Genomic DNA, 9,366 nt, shown 5'->3' on the forward strand with positions numbered 1-9,366 from the left:
GGTGATGTCCCTGTGTGGAGTCTTCTCTTGTGTTGTAGGAAGAGGGGTTTTGCTATGACCAGTGCGTTCTCTTTGCAGAACTCTATTAGCCTTTGCCCTGCTTCATTCTGTACTCCAAGGCCAAATTTGCCTGTTACTCCAGGTGTTTATCGACTTCCTACTTTTACATTCCAGTCCTCTATAATGAAAATGACATGTTTTTGGGGTGTTAGTTCTAGAAGGTCTAATAGGTCTTCATAGAATGGTTCAATGTCAACTTCTTCAGCATTGCTGATTGGGGCATATACTAGATTACCATGATATTGAATGGTTTGCCTTGGAAGTGAACAGAGATCATTCTGTCATTTTTTGAGATTGCATCCAAGTATTGCATTTTGAACTCTTTTGTTGATTATGATGGCTTCTCCATTTTGTTTAAGATATTAAGGTTGGTAGATTAAATATTACTCTGAATTCTCTATACTTTATTCTGGCTTGAAACAGCAACATTGCTCAGGACAGAGACCTCAGTGTTCCATATTCTGACTTCACTGTCTGGCCCTAGTTTTGAGAAATAGGACTAAAGTGACTGTGTTGATGAGGTAATGAGAAAACAAATTTTTTATAGGTGGAAATGAAAAATTCTCTAATCTAATACATCAGTAGACATGTTACTTTCCCCCTTACTTCTCTCTCTTCATTGTGTTCTATATTTTAATATACAGTCATAAAATCAATTCTTAAGCCATACAATATTTGGGCTAGAAGGATGGACTCCATTTCCTGGAGAAAATTCAATTTTTTGATGTAAAGTGTAAAAGTCCCTGGACTGGGCATACAGTAGGCTCTTGCATTTAATATGCCACACTTGAATCATAGACAAAAATGAGAGTGCTCTTCAGATTCTCTATGGTGTCTCAAACTTTAAATAACCCTCTGGGAAGGCTGATAAAAATGCTGTCTCTGCCCTCCACCCACATTTTGATTCTATGTGTCAGGAGTCATGTCTCTGAATCTGGACTCATAATGATTCTCACATAATTCAGAAGTTGGACAGCAGGTGCTTCTTGAGTGATACCTTAAGACACACTAATTTGGCAAAAGATAATTTTGATTCACTACAGAGAGAAATAGGATGAATGTATGATAGGCAGTGGGCTTCCCTGGTGACTTAGTGGTAAAGAATCTGCCTGCCAATGCAGGAGACACAGATTCAGTTCCTAGGTTGGGAAGATACCCTGGAGAAGGAAATGACAACCCATTCCAGTATTCTTGCTTGGGAAATTCTGTGGACAGAGGAGCCTGGTGGGCTAAAGTCCATGAGGTTGCAAAGAGTCAGACTCGACTTAGCGACTAAACAATGACAGTGATGATGGTAGGCAGTGGGGATTCGCCGTCCTACTCTTGTTTTTCATCAATATGAGATTATTTGTCAGGTCTAAGAGGACAGTGAAGGAATGACGTGTATGTTCAAAATAACTCACATTTGGGCTTCCCTGGTGGCTCAGTGGTAAGGAATTCACCTGCCAATGCAGGAGACAAAGGTTGGATCCCTTACCCAGGAAGATTCCACACGATGTGGAGCAACTAAGCCCACAGGCCACACTACTGAGCCTGGGCTCTAGAGCCTGAGAGCTGCAACTTCTGAGCCCACGTGCCCACATGCTCCACAATGAGAGAAACCACTGAAATGAGAAGCCCCTGAAGCTAGTCACAGCTAGAGAGTAACCACAACTGCAGAGTAGGCCTTACTCGTGCACGATGACAGACAAGCCCAATCAGCAACAAAGACCTAACAAAGCCAGTACATAAGTAAATATATTTATTTTAAAAATGATTCACTTTTAAGATTGAAAATGAATGCAAAATATGTTTCATACATTTTAAATTGATTAACAGGTTATATTGATGGACTATATGTTCAAAATTATATTTTTATGGTTAATAAATTTGAAATATTTGACACTTTCAATTAATTCTTCTCTGTAGGACAATGTTTTTAATTAAGTAAATTGCTAAGATATCAAGTAAATTGAGAATAAGTTCATTAAATTGAATGCATTTTCAACTTAAATTTTTATTTAAATGTTTTATTCTAAATATGATGTACTCAAAGATAATGTATTTCCCCCACCCTCAGGCAGAATTCATTTGATGGATGTTTTTATAAGAAACTTGTCAACTAAGTTGCCCCTATATCCTTCTATTTTACCAAATTTAGGGCTTCCCTAGTGGCTGAGACAGTAAAGAATCTGCCTGCAATGCATGAAACTGGGTTTCAATCCCTGAATTGGGAAGATCCCCTGGAGGAGGAAATGGCAACCCAGTCCAGTATTCTTGCCTGGAGAATTTAGCTGCAGCAAAATCATAGTCCTTCTCAATTACATTACACTTAACAGAAAATAAATTCACCCAGTAAAATATAGAAACCCTGTCAAGATATTCTTCCCTTAGGTTCAAGTATTCAAGGTGCAATTATTTAATAGTAAAATGAAATATTGGACTCATAGTTTATTTTGTTCAGTCCTTCCCTTGCTGTGGAATAAATAAATCCAAGATTTTCTTGTTTACAAGGTAAAATTCATCAAAAGCTTCCAAAGCTGAGGTTTTTATTTTTCAATTTTAATCAATACATACTACAGTCAAAATTTCTAATTGATTTTGAAAATTATCTGAAGAATATTTCAATAATTTATTTTACACATCTCCACTTTCACCTTAAGATACTTAGAGAGATAAATAAAGTAGATTCAGATATTTTTAAAATGAGAAGATGAGCGAAGAGAAACACATATACTATACTTATGCATATATTTGTCTTATTCCACATCAGTTTAATAACAAAAATTTTGTAGTATTACTATAAGTGTGTATAAGTATAGCTATTTGTATTTTTGAGAAACACAGCTTTTATTTCAATAAATACTATGCTATTATTGGTCTGGAAGCAATTATAATATATAGATGAACCCCAAACCACCCCAACTGCATTTATGCTTCACATATGTCTAAATAAAGCAATACTGTCCTTCTGTGATTAACCAATAGCAGTGCCCTTTAGTAGAATCCTACTAAAATTTATACTAATATTATCACTGTGAAAATAAATAATGCTGTTTTGGCACTGAATTTTTAACTGAATTTACAATTGCATTCACAAAATTGTCAGATGTTTGATGTGAAACAAACAAAAATATTTCAAAAGCTTTACTTGATTCTGTGATACAGACAAAACCCATCAAAATAGAGTTAAATGAATTTTTTATGTGAAGTGTTTGGATGCAGTTTTCATAAAGGAAAATGTAGTCTTTGAAGTAACAGCTGACACATCTCCCAGGTTTTATGTAAGCAGAGATGCACCATGGCTCTATGGTGGCCATGTTTGATAAGCATATTATACAAATGGTTCATTGTCAACTTTTTGGGGAAGTGGTAATTAAGGAATTGTTTTTATTAGAAGTGAATTTTCATTTTTTTCCACTCAGAGATGCCAAGGCAGCTTGAAAGTGAAAGTGAAGTCACTCAGTTGTGTCCAACTCTTGGTGACCCCATGGACTGTAACCTACCAGGTTCCTCTATCAGTGGGATTTTCCAGGCAAGTGTACTGGAATGGGTTGTCATTTCCTTCTCCAGAGGATCTTCCAGACCCAGGGATTGAACCTGGGTCTCCCACATTGTAGGCAGACGTTTTACCATCTGAGCCACCAGCAGCTTATTGAAATGCAAAAGAAGTACTATCAATTAATTTGTTAATATCTTGATGCTTATATCATATAATAAAGGAACAAACCACTGTAGTAAGAACATTTGTTGCCATGAAAAAGAAAAAAAAGAAGGAATGAGTTTTTTTTCCTCTTTACTTTTCCTAATAACAAAGAGAACAGTGAGCAGGCCTGAACATGCCTTTTTTTTTTTTTTTTTGACTTTAAGACTCCTAAATCTGCATGTTTGTAACTAAGTTTGCTTTTCTGCCCCCTAATTCTGCAGGGGCTACACTTCACACCTATTTTTCTTTGACTCTATCCTAAATACATCACAACACCCTTTTTCTTGTAGTTACATATCAGAGGGAAGGCCACAGAGCCAAGGAATTGCCGAACTCAATGACTGGGTTACTGACACCAGCCTATGAGTGTCTTTGAAACAAGGCAAGAGGAAGAAATAAAGATCCCAACACCTTTGCTCCTCATCACTGACTCCTGGCGGCAAACCCTCATCTTATATCAGCCCCTAGACTCCTCATGGGGCGGGGCACAGTTCTTGAGGCATGAGCCTATTGCATTCTCCTCTCCACTGGCTGGGCTGAGAATTCAAACTACTTTTCTATTACCTCCAAACTCTGTCTTCGTATTTTTTTATTTGACTTCAGTGTGCAGAGAAAGCCAAGATTTTGCCCAGCAACACATTCAAATTGAGGTCTATCTGCTCTATGACAGGAATTCTCAGCCTTTATTTTCTATACTTATTTCACATGCAGTAAATTACAACTTTACCCCTCTGCTACGGGATCCAAGGGATGGTGACCTGACAATTTTATGCTTCTCACCCACCAAAGTGAAGGTCAAGGCAATAAATATGTCCTGCTGCTCCAAGTGATAACAGAAGAGCCCATCTTGACTGCTTCTCTCACCTCTTTAAAAAGTAAGTGGGATGCTTTGTTGAGTCACTAAGCATCCTGTAAATTTTCCTTGGAAGAGGGGTGTTAATTTTGCCTCATCTGAAAAAGTTAAGAAAATGAAAATGAGCTATTCTTTGTTTTAACTGAATGAGAATTGTCTTCATTCTACATGCATCTCACATGCATTTGGAGGAGACCATGACATAAGTTAAAAATACAAAGTGAGTATTAAAAGATTTATGTTTCTTTCCATGCAAATAATACCCCATTAAAATACAAATCTGAGACAAATTCTCCACTGGTCAGGATGTTGTGACACAGAAGTAAACTAGTCTGAGATGATGGAAGAGGATTTATGATCACTGGGGTTACAAGCAATTGGCCCTGACATGTTTGCAAACATGGATCCAGGGTACACAGAAGAGCAAGAGAAAATCAAGCAAAACCAAAAATGGATTGGGCACTATAAATCAGAAAGAAATGATTCAAAAGAAGACAGAAGGATGTAATTTTAATGGAAAAGATTTGTTGCAGGAACCTGATAAAATTTTTAATATTGTGTGCGTGTTGATCATTAATAAGATGCATCAGAGGCACAAAACTATGCATGTATCTTCAATAAAAGACACACAAAAAAGTCGTTCTTCTCCTCCTTCTTTTTCCTCTTTTCCTTCCCCTCCATTGCTCTTTCCCTTCCCAATAATCCCCTTCTTTCTCCTCCTCTTTCTCCTTCTCTCTCTCTCATTTGCTTTTTGACATGCTGTTTCTTTGAATATATACTCTGCAGGAACATGACTTTATGTGACTTTGATTATACCTGAGTTACATAAACACTGATGTAGTCTTGCAAGAATGGTTTCTGTGCAATCCACTTGAGTAGGTATATTATTTTTGCTCAGGCTTACATAATGAAATATCACAAAATGGAGGAGTTAAAGAGCAGAAATGCATTTTTCACAGTTTTAGAGGCTAGACATTCATGATCAAGATGTAAGCAGTTCAATTTCTTTTGTCCAGTGTTCTATATCTGTGTACATATCTGTGTCCACTCTTCTCTTTTTATAAGAGCACTTGTCGTATTGGATTAGAGTCTATCCATATAACCTCATTTTATTTTAATTACCTTTTAAAGTGTCCATTCTGAACACAGGCACATTTGAGATATGCTGAGTTGTGTCCAAATCTCTGCCATGGACTGCAATATGCCAGGCTTCTCTGTCCTTCACCGTCTTCTGAAGTTTGCTCAAAAGTCATGTCCATTGATTCAGTGATGCCATTCAACCATCTTATTCTCTGTTGTCCCTTTCTCTTCCTGCCCTCAATCTTTCCTAGCATTAGGGTCTTTTCCAGTGAGTCGGCTCTTTGCATCAGGTGGCCAAAGTATTGAAAGTTCAGCTTCAGCATCACTCCTTCCAATGAATATTCAGGGTTGATTTCCTTTAAGATTTAGTGATCTGACCTTGCTGTCCAAGGGACTCTCAAAAATTTTGGAGGACATAATTCAGTCCGTAACACCAGGGAAAAAGATTGAACTGATAATACAAATTCTGGGGAAAAAAAAGTTCCTAAGTAGGTCTGTAAATATGCTGTGTATCTTAGGTAAAGAGTGAAACATATGTAAAAAAATGCTTATATACATGTCCTGTGTCTAAGCTAAATGGCAATGCTCAATTTGCATAAAGTGCTGAAGTAAAGTATCAAAAATCAATCAGATAAACTAAATGATAGGAATAAATAGTATATAAAAGAGTTTTGGGTCATCTGCAATAGCTGGATCAGGACTGAATAGCTGGAGCTGGATTCTTGTTTTGTGCTGCAAGTACTACAAATTCCTTTTCGGTCAAGAAACTCACACATTGTTTTGCACCAAAACAAAAGACTCGGTAAGGTGGTCTTGCCCTGAAGGCCTGTAAGCAGGGAACAAACAGTGGCAATTAGTCCTAACATTGGGCTTGATGACCTTGGCATATCACCTCTTTAAAAATAATCCTATTAATAAGTCAACTTGAGTGTAGGCATATCACCATACACACACACACACACACACACACACACACGCACACGTATACGTATGCTGCTGCTGCTGCTGCGTCGCTTCAGTCGTGTCCGATTCTGTGCGACTCCATAGACGGCAGCCCACCAGGCTCCCCCGTCCCTGGGATTCTCCAGGCAAGAACACTGGAGTGGGTTGCCATTTCCTTCCCCAATGCATGAAAGTGAAAAGTGAAAGTGAAGTCGCTCAGTCATGCCCACTCTCAGCGACCCCATGGACTGCAGCCCACCAGGCTCCTCCATCCATGGGATTTTCCAGGCAAGAGTACTGGAGTGTGTGTGTAAAACTTAAGTTGTGTCCAACTCTTTGCAAACCCATGGACTGTAGACCATCAGGCTCCTCTACCCATGGGCTTCTCCAGGCAAGAATACTGGCATGCATTGCCATGCCCTCCTCCAAGGATTCTTCCCAACCCAGGGATCGAACCTGTGTCTCCTGTGTATCCTGCATTGTAGGTGGCTTCTTTACTGACTGAGCCACTGGGAAAGCCATATATATTTATAAATATAAACATAAACATGCTGCTGCTGCTAAGTCGCTTCAGTTGTGTCCGACTCTGTGCAACCCCACAGACAGCAGCCCACCAGGCTCCCCAATCCCTGGGATTCTCCAGGCAAGAACACTGGAGTGGGTTGCCATTTCCTTCTCCAGTGCATGAAAATGAAAAGTGAAAGTGAAGTTGCTCAGTCTTGTCTGACTCTTAGCGACCCCATGGACTGCAGCCCACCAGGCCCCTCCATCCATAGGATTTTCCAGGCAAGAATACTGGACTGGGGTGCCATTGCCTTCTCCATATATAAATAAATAAATAAATATATGTTTATAAATATATCCACCTTATATATTTATGTATATATCCATCTGTGAATTGTCTACTTAGGAAAAGGAAATCAGCAAAAGTAAATGAAAATAATATGAAATGTTGGTCAGAGAGCCTGGTTCTAGAAAAATCTAGGTTCACTCATATGAACAGTATAACCAACTATTCAACAAAACAACCAACCAGACAAAAATTAAACAAAGACACATCTTCACTAAGAACCAGCTATGAGTAAAGTCCGTGGTCTAGGGTCATCACAAGCCAGTTATAGTCACAAATCATAGTGTTGCTTGCTCCAAAGAGAGGAGTCTACATGGCTCTAACTTATAAACCCAGGAGCCTTAGGATCTGTTTCTATCCCTCTGCATCCTCAGAAGACTTGCACATTGAGAAACAAACCTCCATGTACTCCTCATTACAATGATGCTCAGGATATTAGACATAGAATAGACCATTTATCACTGTTGAGTTTGAATCGGAGTACTTTATTTTAGGTATAGCAAGACAAGTTCAAAAGAAGAGAATTGCTTTCCCAAGATCACACAATTAATTAGTAGCAGATCTGCAGCTAAGTAGAAAAATTAGCTTCAAAAGTTTCCCATGAAAAGTGACGGCTTTTACCTAGCTGGTCTCACACAGACTCCAAGTTAGAAACCAACTTCCACAGTTCCCTCTGAATGACAAAACACATTATATTAAGCAAATGATTAAAAGAAAAGCTGTCCAAGTAGATTTAATGACCCAACTCTATTTCTTACCAGGTAGAAATGAGAGTTTTGACCTAGGATGCAGCACAATTTATATTTGATGTGGATAAGCTCCGAGTTAAACTTGAGAAGGAATGAGAAAGAAAAAAACAAACGAACATAATTAGCTCTAGTGTCTTTTCATTTTCCTCAAGAACATAGCACATATCCTGCAATAAGATTCCTATGTACTCTCACAACCTGGCCTCAACCGGCATTTTATCATCACTCATCACATCCTTTCTCGTGTGCTTTACCCTAATTATACCAAATGTACTTATCATTCCCTAAACACACCATATACTTTCTACTTTTGAAACTTAACAGATGACAATCCTTTAATTTCTCCTTTATTTATATCTATGGGAAAAATCATTAGCATTTACAAAGTGTACATTCTGTATAGATACTTTACCTTATCTTAATTTTTTTAGTTCGGATAAAAAGTTGACTCTGAGCCTCTAGTCATTCAACAACTTTTTTTTAAATTTTATTTTATTTTTAAACTTTACAATATTGTATTCGTTCTGCCATATATCAAAATGAATCCACCACAGGCATACATGTGTTCCCCATCCTGAACCCTCCTCCCTCTTCCCTCCCCATACCATCCCTCTAGGTCGTTCCAGTGCACCAGCCCCAAGCATCCAGTATCGTGCATCGAATCTGGACTGGCGACTCGTTTCATATATGATATTATACATATTTCAATGCCATTCTTCCAAATCATCCCACCCTCTCCCTCTCCCACAGAGTCCAAAAGACTATTCTATACATCAGTGTCTCTTTTGCTGTCTCGTATACAGGGTTATCATTACCATCTTTCTAAATTCCATATATATACGTGAGTATACTGTATTGGTGTTTTTCTTTCTGGCTTACTTCACTCTGTATAATAGGCTCAAGTTTCATCCACCTCTTTAGAACTGATTCAAATGTATTCTTTTTAATGGCTGAGTAATACTCCATTGTGTATATGTACCACTGCTTTCTTATCCATTCATCTGCTGATGGACATCTAGGTTGCTTCCATGTCCTGGCTATTATAAACAGTGCTGCGATGAGCATTGGGGTACACGTGTCTCTTTCCCTTCTGGATTCCTCAGTGTGTATGCCCAGCAGTGGGATTGCTGGATCATAAGGCAGTTCT

Source organism: Bison bison, unplaced genomic scaffold, assembly GCF_000754665.1.
Source record: "Bison bison bison isolate TAMUID 2011002044 unplaced genomic scaffold, Bison_UMD1.0 scf7180017864379, whole genome shotgun sequence".
Lineage (NCBI taxonomy): Eukaryota > Metazoa > Chordata > Mammalia > Artiodactyla > Bovidae > Bison > Bison bison.